Genomic DNA, 12,661 nt, shown 5'->3' with positions numbered 1-12,661 from the left:
AGCATGTGAAATTTACTGTACTATGTCAAGGAATGCTTCAGATCGATTATTTTCAAAACTTTCAGCCGCGTAGAAAAACATTCATATCATTGAAGAAAACAAGATACGTGTCGTGTTAAAATCTTAGATTATACCTGGTAATATTTGAGGCAATACTTGCAATACAAGCGATTGCACAGAAAACACCAAGCAATGTGGTTTCGGGCTTTATATAAATTTGCAAATATTACAATAATCAAAGGTATTCTCCTTTTTTCAAGCAAGCGTTTGTATGAATGTATCAAAGCACTAACACGGTGATGAACTTCACGAATTACATGCAGAAATAAAAACGTAAGTATTGATATATATAATCTATATAATTTACACACATGCATTTCACAAAATACAAATTCTGACTTAAAACTAAACTGTTTCAACTCTGAATACTGCTATAAACAGTTGTATACAAACACTGTTCAGTTAAAATATATTCTCAAAAGTTTGTTAGTAAGGAGGAATGGATCTGTTATTTTAAAAACAATTGTGAGTTTTAGGCAAGGCTTTGTCATTTACGTGCAAGAAATAGTAATAAACACGAATATTGTTTGTCATTTACATGCAAGAAATAGTAACTTTTCATGAATCTTATATTTACTTTAATTCTTTTCCATATTTTCAAACCTGTTCACCTGAATGCAGTTTATCTTGTGTTCAATTTGAGAGCGCTTGTTACACGTGGAGTACATTGTCAAATATCAACCGTTCTCTGAGAACACGGGGCATAATGCATGTGCGTAAAGTCTCAGATTAGCCCGTGCAGTCTGCACGGCCTAATCAGTAAAGACATTTTCCGCATAAACGGGATTTTCGGTAATTAAACGACGACTGCAATAAAGGCGGATAGCGTCGTCCCTGATTAGACTGTGCGGACTGCGCAGGCTATCCCTTTACGACACAAAGCGCACATGCATTAAGCCCCGTTTTCCCAGAGCGAGGCTCATATGTTGCTGTGCACACAGCTTTAAATGTTAGGTATTTAAATTGCCTTGTATAGAAACAAATATCAATAGCAACTGCTATGTTTAGCATTATACTAATGCGATCATGTCAAACAAATCATCAAGTTGATTTTATTTGAATGCAATCAAGTGTATTTTCTTATTGGATTCGGTCGATTAGCTAACGACACGGTCACCATGGGTCGATATTGGTTTTTCCGCTGTTCACACGCAGTGGCTAGATCTACAACGAGCTGATACCACAGGGGTGCGTCCAGGTAGAGTGACATCGATTCTGCTTGCCTGTCTGTTAAAATGAACATCTACACAAAATGCAAAATTAACACGTTCTGAAACATCCACATCAAAATGACCGCAAACTGCTAAATTTATATGTTCGCAAAGTTCCAGATTTACATGTAAACATGTCAAACTTTAACGCGTTCGCTAACTGGCAAAGTTAAATGTTGACATAATGGAATATGAAGATGTCAATCACAAAATGCCAAATTCAAACGAAGATTAGTGAATAGTTTATTCGACATGTTTTATGTTTGCACATTTCTTCCTGACCGTAGACATTCACCGTTGCTTTCTGTAAATAATGTGACTATCACTATGTTATATAAATGGTATTTGCTCATTCTATCAGCATATTGTGCAAATGTGCATATTGAAATAAACGAAACGAAACGAAAATGTTCGCAGAATTCAAAAGTGCCAAATTTGACACGTTCTTAAAATTCGAAACCTGCATTGATGTCGCAAAAATGTATATGACACCATTGAAATGTTAGCAAATTTTCGAATTGATGTATTCGCAAAACTCCATAAGGGAAAATTTGACTTACACCTTTACAGTTGAGACAGGGTCGCTGGCCGGTACTACATTCTTACAACTAATTTAAACGCTGATAAAACCTATATAAGAAATTTAAAGTCAGACATATTGAGTATACCTAAATACATGTACATGAGTGTATTGAGCGAATATAACATGAGTAGCACGATATAGGAGGAGCATAGTATATGCAAAAATACGCAAAATGTTATAAAATCGATATGAGCCGAGCTCTGGGGAAATGGGGCTTCATGCATGTGCGTAAAGTGTCGTTCCTGATTAACTTGTGCAGTAAGCGCAGGCTAATCAGGGGCGATATTTTTAGCCTAAAAGTGATTTTTGCAAAGAACAGACTTCTTTGAATCGAAAAATTCCATACAAGCGGAAAGTGACCACCCTGACAAGCCTGTGCGGATATAAGGCCTCTTTGACCTAGAGCGACGCTCAAATTCGACTCAATTTCCAACACATTTAAAATATTGCAAGTAGATCAAAAGTAGCCGGTGTTTGAGATACTCGATTTTATTCAAAACATTCAAGATGGTAAAGGAGGCGATCGTTTTAAATCAGATCAGTTCATTATCGATTTTAGATATGAACCAAGACCCTGTGGCAAACGATATAGCTTACAGCGGACTATTGCAAAATACGTATGGTGCGATCTAAACGTTTAATCAATATATTATAGTCCACAATACCGCATTCGAAAACGGCCCATACTATCTTGTTAACCCACAAATTGTGTGAATAAATAAATACTCGATTCTTACTGCTCAATAGACATTTGGATTTTATTCGATCGTTTTAAAAGGAACTAAAAGCCGACACTGGTGAGTGTTCTTTAAAAGATTACTCTACGTTTTTATCGCATTTTGATCACAAAGTTAAATACACAAAAATACTATGGATTTAGGAGAAGAATACTTTGATAATAATTGAGTGAGTACACCCTTAGCGACCGTACATGCTGCTTGAAACGACTCGAACAATATATAGAATTTGGTGAACGATGATTGCAATTTAAATTTTGTTGAAGGATTGTTTTAAAATATGGTTTATGAAACGTTAGCGCATAATAATGTTTGATCCATAATCGTGTAAAATATCAGATATCAAATTTTAGGTATTGAAGAGCATGTTTTGGCTTGATATATGTTTAAATCCGTTTGTTTGATTCGAGTAAACAATACAACAAGTGGATTTTAAAGTACTCTTTTGAGAATGCGTTTGATTTGAGATTTCACAAACATTTAAAATGAGAAAGATATGACATTTTGCCAGGCGAAAGTGTAAAGTATTCATATTGTTTTTATTTAAGGGAAACTATTTTTGCGTTTGAAAAGGTAAGACAGTTTCCGTTACATTTAAAGTTATTTGCGTACACTTGGTGTTGTTTTTGTTTTGCACGACATAGAAATGTGTGTGTATTTTCAAGATATCAACCCATTTATGCCTAGTGGACTATCCCATCTTCCTTAATTGGATCAATTTATTCCCAAAATTAGGGATATCTAGTATGTTTATTTCTATATTTAGAATATTCCTTTATGCAAACAGCGCAGACTCATCTGTGTCTATGCTGTTTGCCAAGGCCTTTTTTTCTAGACGCTAGGCTTAAATGGGTTAAAAAAAGACATCACTTGCTATGGCGGAGGTGTAACTACATTTGCCGAACAATTCAGCGAATCATGGTGGTAGAAATCATTTTGTTTTTGTGTGCTTGCAATGCATCGTGATCGTGCGTGTTACTGTGTACCTCATTATAATGATGATGACGATCACCGCCGTCGTTGTCGTCCTTCTCCTCCCCAGTATAATGATAATGATTATTATCATTATTATCGTCGTTTTCGTCGTCATCAACACAAACATAACATTCCTACGAATGGGTTTTGCCATGGACACCGTCATTTTTATTTAACTAACACGTATATAAACTGCATATGTATTTTTCTTTTTGTAATTGTTGTAATGCACTTTTACTCGTTAGATTAAGAGCAAAGTAAAAAACATGTTTGTATCTTCCAAAACCTCGGTTACCAAGAGAAGTAACAAATATTTCATAGGATTTGGACAGCAATTGCCTGATCGATGACACTTAAGAACAAATTGAATCCATGTAGCAGATAATGGTAGAGTATGTCACGCGATCCAGTTTTCTCTTTCACCAATACCTCAATACACCCAAGGCCGATGATCAAAATCGTCCTGTGCAATAGAGAGATTTTTGTTGCGGTTTATATGATCAAAACGTACAGATAACGCTTTTAGGTATGTGTGTCATGTTTGCACAATCTTGCAAAGAACGCAGTTAATTAAATGTTACTTTAAGAATTATAAACATAAACTTTTGAATTTAAAACTAACTTAATACAAATACATCCCGTGAAAAATTAATGTATTTGGCGAAATGGTATAAACGATATGTGTGCATTAATATATTGTTTTATTGAAAATGAGTGTGTCTTTTTTAGTTCTAATATAAAAATAATTGATGCAAATATCTATACTACGATAATACAATTTGTATTTTATATTAAACGCCGTTGTTGTTTTTTCACTGCGCAAAAGAGCAACATATTTAACCGTAAATAAACAAAAATGAATAGCAAATTATTTTGACAAACACGACACCGTTTTCGGAAATTAAAATGCGAAATACATTTTCAGCAATCGAGTTACGTGTATATTCTTTATTTGTTGACTGACACTTTAATAACGAGAATATGGAGATTGCGAAAGTAGAAATACAATGATAAAATAACGATTTCAAGGACCGGAATGTGTGTAGAAAACGATATCTTATCTGAATTCATTTTGAAGAGCTCACCGGTGGAAAATCTTAATCTGAATGCATGCATTATTGATAAATTTAACCCATTAAATATGACCATCAGTTAAAACGACTTTTACAATGATTTTTAGAAATAGATTCAATCTTAAATGTTTAATTGAAAACCTTATCCGTGGATAAACTCTGATAATTTAAAATCATTTATCATAAATTAACGGTTTATCATCAAAATTATCTAAATTATTTTGATTCCATCAAATTCTTGATTTTAATCGTTCGTTTTTATATAAATTCTAATGGTTAAAGATATCACATAATCTGTATCACTATGGTTTAAGTAAATAATACCGGATACTTCCGAAACTGTTTTAACAATGAACTGCATGTGAAGCTCAATTTTAAAGGCTTAAAGTTATTTCCCATTGCGATGTTTCCCATGTTTTCTGTAAAATAAAAATAATACGCTGATGGAGTCGTGTACATCCATTAAAGATATCGGTAAAAGCTATAATATAAATTTTTTATATTACATGTAGTTTATTAGTTCGGCTATTTCTATCTAGTAGGATAGCATTGGCATTATTTTCCACAACACTGTTTACGACCTACCTGGTCAGAGTAAGTATTACTTAGTAAGGTTGCGGAGAAAAGTGTAAGATAATAAGGTAAGATATGTCGGGACCGGTATTGATTCTCTTGGTACCCGTGGAAGAAGATCATGTCGTTGATGAAGACTCGAGATTGAGACTTTTAAAGCATGAAGCCGTTATGCATGTCCCAAATTTGGCCCTCAAACCTATGGTATTTCGCTCCACGGTGCGTCGTCAATTGTGTGCACAAAAATTGACGTTGAACTGCTTATTTCACTTTTAGACAACAGAAACACAATTTAACTCATTTATGCCTAGTGGACTCTCCCATCTTTCTAAATTGGATGAATTTATTTCCAAAATTAGGGATGTCTAGTATATTTATTTCTATATTTAGAATATTTCTTACAAAAATTCCTTTAAGCAAACAGCGCAGACCGAGATGAGACCCCGCATCATGCGGCGTCTCATCTGGGTCTACGCTGTTTGCCAAGGTCTTTTTTCTAGACGCTAGGCTTAAATGGATTAAGCTTAAAACATCGCATGAGCATAAAGCATAGGCGTGTTTTTCTTCGACACAATTCTAGAGTGCCGACCTGCTGTCATATTGGATGTAACCTGGTAGATTTAGCAAGCAAACATCTTTAACATTTTTAGCAGATTTTCATGAAACTTTATCCGCATCATCTACGTTGTTCGGAATAACGCGTTTCATTTAAAGATATAGTTTAAATGAGTTTTGTTTAAAGCCGTGTCAGTTCTTTACTGCTCAGTGCATAATGTCGATAGTTCTCATTAATCATTAAACTGAACAAGGACTAGTATATGTTCCAACGGTTGCCATTAATTTATATTGTGAAGTAATCTGGATAGTCTCATCTCTGAAATTCGACCATGACAATCCAAACATTCATTAAAGTTAAATGAAGTATTGAACGGGTTCATTGTTTTTCCCGACGTAATCTGCTTGTGATTTAATCGTCCAATCATCATCCCGCGGATCGAAGAATACCAGCAATTGAAATGTTAATAATCGTGAAAGGGTTTGCTCGGAAAATCATCATCAGCATTATTATCATCATCAGCAGCAGCAGCAGCAACAGCAGCAGAAGAAGAAGCAGCACGAGCTTCAGCAACATTATCATCATCATCATCATCATCATCATCATCATCATCATCATCATCATCATCATCATCATCATCATCATCATCATCATCATCATCATCATCATTACCACCACCACCACCAACATCATCATCATCATCATCATCATCATCATCATCATCATCATCATCATCATCATCATCATCATCATCATCATCATCATCATCATCATCATCATCATCACCATCATCATCATCATCATCATCACCACCACCACCACCACCATCATCATCACCACCACCATCACCACAACCACTACCACCACCATCATCATCATCATCATTATCATCACCACCACCATCACCACCACCACTACCACCATCATCATCATCATCATCATCATCATCATCATAGTCATTATCATCATCATCATAATCATCACCTACTCCTCCTAGTTTTCTTCCTCATCATCATATAAAAAAAAGAAAGCCAATCACATAGTCAGAACAACAACAGCAACAGCAATAACACGGACAGCAAAACAGCTTCAGACATAACTTTCAATTTTATCGTTGGTTATCGGTCGATTAACATTTTTTGTTCTGATGCCAAGGAATACAACCTCGGGGCGTTATTATTTATTCTTTCATTTTTCTATTTATTAAATAATCTATTTAAATCAGTGGTCTTTTATAAAACAAACTTGATTTTATACACAACCCGATATATTCAATTGACAAATAAGCATTAAAGTGTAGCCTCTATTTTGTACGTATTCCGTTCGTATCGATTACATTTAACAACTTCAGTGTTTGTTAATTATATTTTTGAAAGCACTCTTCAACTTTCATTATGGGTCCTCGCTAGCACAGCTATCGTTATAATCTACGACTTTATCTAAAATAAAGTGGAAAGTGTTGGGAGTAAATATTATAAAGCGTACATGGTCTAAGGATACTTTTGAAACAATTGTAAACCTCATAAAATTATATCAACATTTGATACGAACGTTTATGGTTATCCTACTTCTTATCAGCGATTACGTTCGTCCCGTGAATTCTCTCTGAAGTATCGAGAGGAGTTTTGTTAAAAATACTATCGTAAATAAAGATAAATGTTGCGAAGTAACTCTCGTTAAATTGCGTCAGAATGTTTTTTTTTTCAAAAACATGAACTGAGCTTTAGCACTGGTATCCATTTTATGTAATCTATACTACGCCATACTAAACCGACTGCATGATTATGCAGACATACACTCGTTTAGTATGATAGATTTAAATACAATAGAAAATACAATCAAAATCATCTTATTAATGTTCAATCATCTGCATATGCAGGTGTGAAAAATCCAGTAGAAAAGCAATGACAAAACTAGCAATGTATCACAAACACTGATGCCTCCACAATACGCGTCTGGGCACAGACGCGTATGGCCATATTGCAGCGAAAACTGGCCGCAGACACTATTTCTTTCTTTACAATCATCGGCACGGTGAATGATTTAGATCATTCAGCTCTGAGTTTGACGATATACAAACCAGTAGGTAAAGAAAGAAGAATTTTCAAAAATATTAATATTATTGACATATTGACATAATTCTGTCAAACACTTTTCTAAGCCAAAGTTCCTTTTTACGCACATCAGCCTATTAAGCCATTTAAGTTTGCAAATTTAAAAAGATCAACGCATTATTTTCAGAGAGCTGCACACATAAAAATGTGTTACTATATATTTTATTCATTTTTATCATGACTGTTTGTCCATATTGCTTCCCTTGCCCTGGCACATTTTTAACGTACTGATTTTATAACACTTGTCATTTTCACTAATTGAGGTCGCTTTTAAAATAGAACAGAGCACTGTACGTGAACCTTTCAGAACACGAACATTGACTTCTTAATGACTTTTGTGTACAATACTATACAAACCAATATTGGATTACCTATGTGAGATTAACTGTTAAAGTCAGATTTTGACATTTTCCTTTAAATACCAACAAGACTTAACTCGCATAATCCTTCAATAAATCAGCTTACAGCAACAACACGGCGTCTCGACTTTTGTCCAGATTTTTTTTATTGTAGTCGTTGAACTAGTAATTGTAATATGTCGTCACACAGGTTAATTAGATTTATTCTGGATTACATTCTCCAGTCATAACGTTATATGGCCATGCAGGCACAGGTAATGAATTCATACGTCTTCAGTAAAAGTTTGCTCGTTTAAATATTATGGTACAGTGAGGTGTTTTTAGACAAACGTATTCTGAAATTCACAAGTTATTTTATTCTGCCTTTCGCTATATTTAAATGAGCCTTTTCCTGGGGACACGGGGCTTACTGCATGTGCGTACATTGTCATGTCAGATAAGCCTGTGCAGTCCGGAAGGCTTATCATGGACGACACTTTCGATAAAGATTAGTTTTTTTGGAGAAGACACATTCTTTAAAAAAAATATATAAAAGCGAAAAGTGTCGTCCCTTATTAGCATGTGCGGAGTTTATATGCTAATCTGGGACGACACTTAACGCACATGCATTAAGACCCATTTTCCCAGAGCGAGACTCAATGGTTTCGTTAAATAAGCTGGTCATGGTTATGGAAGATACAAGATAATCTTTTTCGTTGCACTTTTTCTAAGCGGTTTCTTGTAAACCCAAAGAGGTAATCCATATTATTTTGAGCCAGATCGGCTCAATCGGTTTGAACACTTACTCTTACGTGTACTTGTTCTCGTGATCGCATTCGTGTGTTTGATACCTATTCTGGGCATTTGTTTATACATTATGAGTTTGTTTGCTTATATTAAAGGGGCCTTTTCACAGATTTTGGCATGTTTTGAAGTTTGTCCTTTAATGCTTTGTAATGATAAATGTAAACTTTAAATTTTAAAAGCTCCAGTAAAAAATCATAAATAAAATTAAAAAAGGAAAAAAGTAGCCTGCAGCAGGGCTCAAACCAGTGACCCCCGGAATCCTGAAGTAAAAACGCATAAGCCAACTGAGCTATCCTGCCAAGCATACATAAACTGCGTATTTTATAGGTAATATAAGAATAAAATTTAAAATAAGAAAAAAAAGTAGCCGCAGCTGGACTCGAACCAGTGACCGCCGGTGTCCAGGAGTAACCTGGAGTAAAAACGCATTAGCCCCTCGGCTATTCTGCCAAACATACTTGGCTAAAGTATTTTATGCATTATATCAGCAATCTTCGTAATTTAACAAATTTAAACGACAACCACAGAACTCTCCAAATTATTCAATCGTTTCGCGTTGCAACGCTTTAAAAAAATTAGTTTTTTAAATCGTCAAAAGATGCATATAATGGCTATATTAGACCATGGCAAATGTTCAGTAATACTGTTTCCTCACAAATATCATAACAAAACCGAAAATTTGCGAATCTGAAACAACTTTTTTCAATTTTGTCAATTTACCAAACCGCGAAAAGATTTCTCACTATAGCAATTAATTCACAGTTAAATGTATGCATTTTTTATTATTCAGTATATAACACCTAATCATTTAAACCGCTAGGAAATAATTTTTTTCGAAAAAGATATTGGTTCTTGAATGTATTCAAAATTGTATTCAAAATTAACAATTCATCCAATAATTACCTGTCACATACGAGTGTATGCGACACCAAGGATATGTAAATCAAACATGACATTTAAACACACACTTGGCTATAATTGGAAACGAGTAACGAGAAATTCAAAATGTTACACATTTTAATACGAAATGGTTTATACAAATATTTTTATGAAAGTGTACACAAATTGTGAAATTCAGTAATAAAGTCTATTAAAATGTTTAATCAATGACTTTTCAAACCCGTTTAGCGTTGCCTTTTTCACGTTTGGTTGATGGGTTCAAAGTATTTCACCGTCTTGCACGGCTTAATACGTCATTATTATGGGTCGCGTCATGCGATTTTATAGGATATGCCGCTAATTTAGCCCAATACCACACTACGCATTGGCGCATTTTGGTCACTTTGGTCAGGAGCCTCACTGTCCGATATAAAGTCAAGTAAGTTTGCTACAAAGTCACGCAAGTTCGCGGTATCGTTAGCTCCTGGCCACACTACACAATTTCACTGGGTGTTCAGGAGCTACGCTCTTCGCGTATGGCATTAGACCCATTTTCGCATAACGTAGCTCACAATTTGGTGATAACAATTAATTGATGAAACGATTTCTCAGTACGACATATAAACGTTTAAACTACAACATGGATAATTAAATTCTTTATTTAGACTAGGCGCATATATACATTTAATTCGCATGCATGTGCTGATATGGTTTTCGTTCATTCAATATACAATGGACATTCATTTCATGAGTATGCATCTTAAACAAATAGTAACATATATAAAGGCATTAAATGTAATCAGTATTGAATTTTATAAGTTGTTGAATAAGTGGCAATACATGCAAAGGTCTAGGGCATTTGAACTACAACATTTATTAATGTTATAGTGATAACATAAAACCCACAAAGACAAATCTTTGAGAGAGCTAAAAGTCTGAGTAATAAAAAATACACAATTAATCGAAATAAAATTCATACATGTTGGTACTTGTGTTATCAGCTTGCATCTATGTATATGCAATATTATAATACATTATATAAGGAACATTATAATATAAAATGATACTCATACTCAAGAACATTGCCATGTTGACATTTTCTCTCTTGTAAAGGTATAGGTACATGCTGTCAAAAGCTCCAAAAGTACTCACATTAAGGAACTGGTATTAACAAAAGATAATTGCTTTATAGATTTTACCTGTGCTAGTATGTAAGAACAAATTGTTGATGAAGTTGTTGTGGAAATAACGAGATAATTAAGTGCATGTCTCGGAGAATTATTGAACCTAGGGTATTCATTATTTATAGTTATATTATTATTAAGTGACGTGGAGCCTTTCTTTTAACACTGATCAAAGTTGTGTAGGTAATTCTTCCGGCGATAGCCTATATATCACGATCTACCGCTTACGGCTTATTTTCGTCAACTATTGCAGTACATACAGTGTCAAAGGCATGCCAGGCACGAGCAGCGGAAGGAAGAGCAAGACTATCGGTATCCAGACGAGCGACAGGCGCCCGCCATCAGCACGAGAAAAGGGCGTTCAGGTGGACACCTATCCCGTATATCCGGACACCACACAGAAAGCGTCGATAACAATCGCCCGCCAGAAACGGAGCATGTTTCCAAAGTAGGTATAAGGACTGTTGGTGAAAGTCAACGTCCTTCAATATGGCGATTTCTAAAGCAACCTTCGCGCGGAGATTTGTCCGTTGTTATTCCAGACACCGTTTATTTAAATGGGTAACCGCTCCATGGACATTGTTTCGAGAGATGGAATTTATGGGCCAATTTTCTATCATGCAGGTTATGACCACTTACCATCGGTATTGTAAAAGAGCCTCTTTCGGGCGAAAGCGGCACCATTTCCAACTTAGATACGTAATTTTACGCATTTGTATTCTCTTAGAAAGTTAGATATGACTAAAACCCTTTCTTAATAGATTCAAGTATTAAAGGCTTATTTACAACCATTAGATACTCATGAGCAGTAAACAGCATAAAATCTGAAACAGACAGCGAGTTACTCTCAGGCTGTTTCTGGTTTTATGCTGTTTGCACATAGCTATTTTCACTTTGCTTCTGAGAGGGAAAGGCTTACGTATGCGAGTACAGTACCGCCCAGAATAGGCCTGTGTAGTCCGCTAATATAAGGCTGCGAGTACAGTACCGCCCCAGAATAGCTGTGCAGTCCGCTATATAAGGCTGCGAGTACAGTACCGCCCCAGAATAGCCTGTGTAGTCCGCTAATATACGGCTGCGAGTACAGTACCGCCCCCAGAATAGCCTGTGTAGTCCGCTGATATATTGCGGCGAGTACAGTACCGCCCCAGAATAGCCTGTGTAGTCCGCTAATATAAGCTGGCGAGTACGTCCGCGCCCAGAATAGCCTGTGTAGTCCCTAATATAAGGCTGCGAGTACAGTACCGCACCAGAATAGCCTGTGTAGTCCGCTAATATTAGGCCTGCGAGTACAGTACCCCCCCCGAATAGCCTGTGTAGTCCGCTAATATAAGGCTGCGAGTACAGTAACCGCCCCAGAATAGCCTGTGTAGTCCCCTAATATAAGGCTGCGAGTACAGTACCCCACGCCCAAGAATAAAAGCCTGTGTAGTCCGCTAATATAAGGCTGCGAGTACAGTAAGAACCGCCCTAAGAATAAGCCTGTGTAGTCCGCTAATATAAGGCTGCGAGTACAGTACCGGTCCCAGAATAGCCTGTGGTAGTCCGCTAATATAAGGCTGCGAGTACAG

The 12,661-nt window shown here is 35.8% G+C and overlaps 2 protein-coding genes across 5 annotated transcripts in view; both read left to right on the top strand.

The window, feature by feature from the left end:
• The window catches only part of LOC127846425 (uncharacterized), a 105,258-nt gene that overhangs the window by 48,488 nt on the left and 44,109 nt on the right, over positions 1–12,661 (top strand). The gene's annotated exons all lie outside the window — the stretch shown is intronic.
• The window catches only part of LOC127846439 (uncharacterized), a 99,699-nt gene continuing 89,520 nt past the window's right edge, over positions 2,483–12,661 (top strand). Inside the window, exons 1-2 of one of the 4 annotated variants that reach the window (XM_052377687.1) lie at positions 2,483–2,651; positions 3,140–3,164. The gene's annotated coding sequence lies outside the window, so the exon portion shown is untranslated. Of the gene's footprint in view, positions 2,652–2,675; positions 2,761–3,139; positions 3,165–12,661 lie in introns of those variants that run through there. The other 3 variants (XM_052377688.1, XM_052377684.1, XM_052377690.1) reach the window with 3 other exon arrangements.

Source organism: Dreissena polymorpha, chromosome 9, assembly GCF_020536995.1.
Source record: "Dreissena polymorpha isolate Duluth1 chromosome 9, UMN_Dpol_1.0, whole genome shotgun sequence".
Classification (NCBI taxonomy): domain Eukaryota; kingdom Metazoa; phylum Mollusca; class Bivalvia; order Myida; family Dreissenidae; genus Dreissena; species Dreissena polymorpha.
Note: the sequence above shows the minus strand (reverse complement) of the source record. Positions and strands in the feature narration are given on the sequence as shown.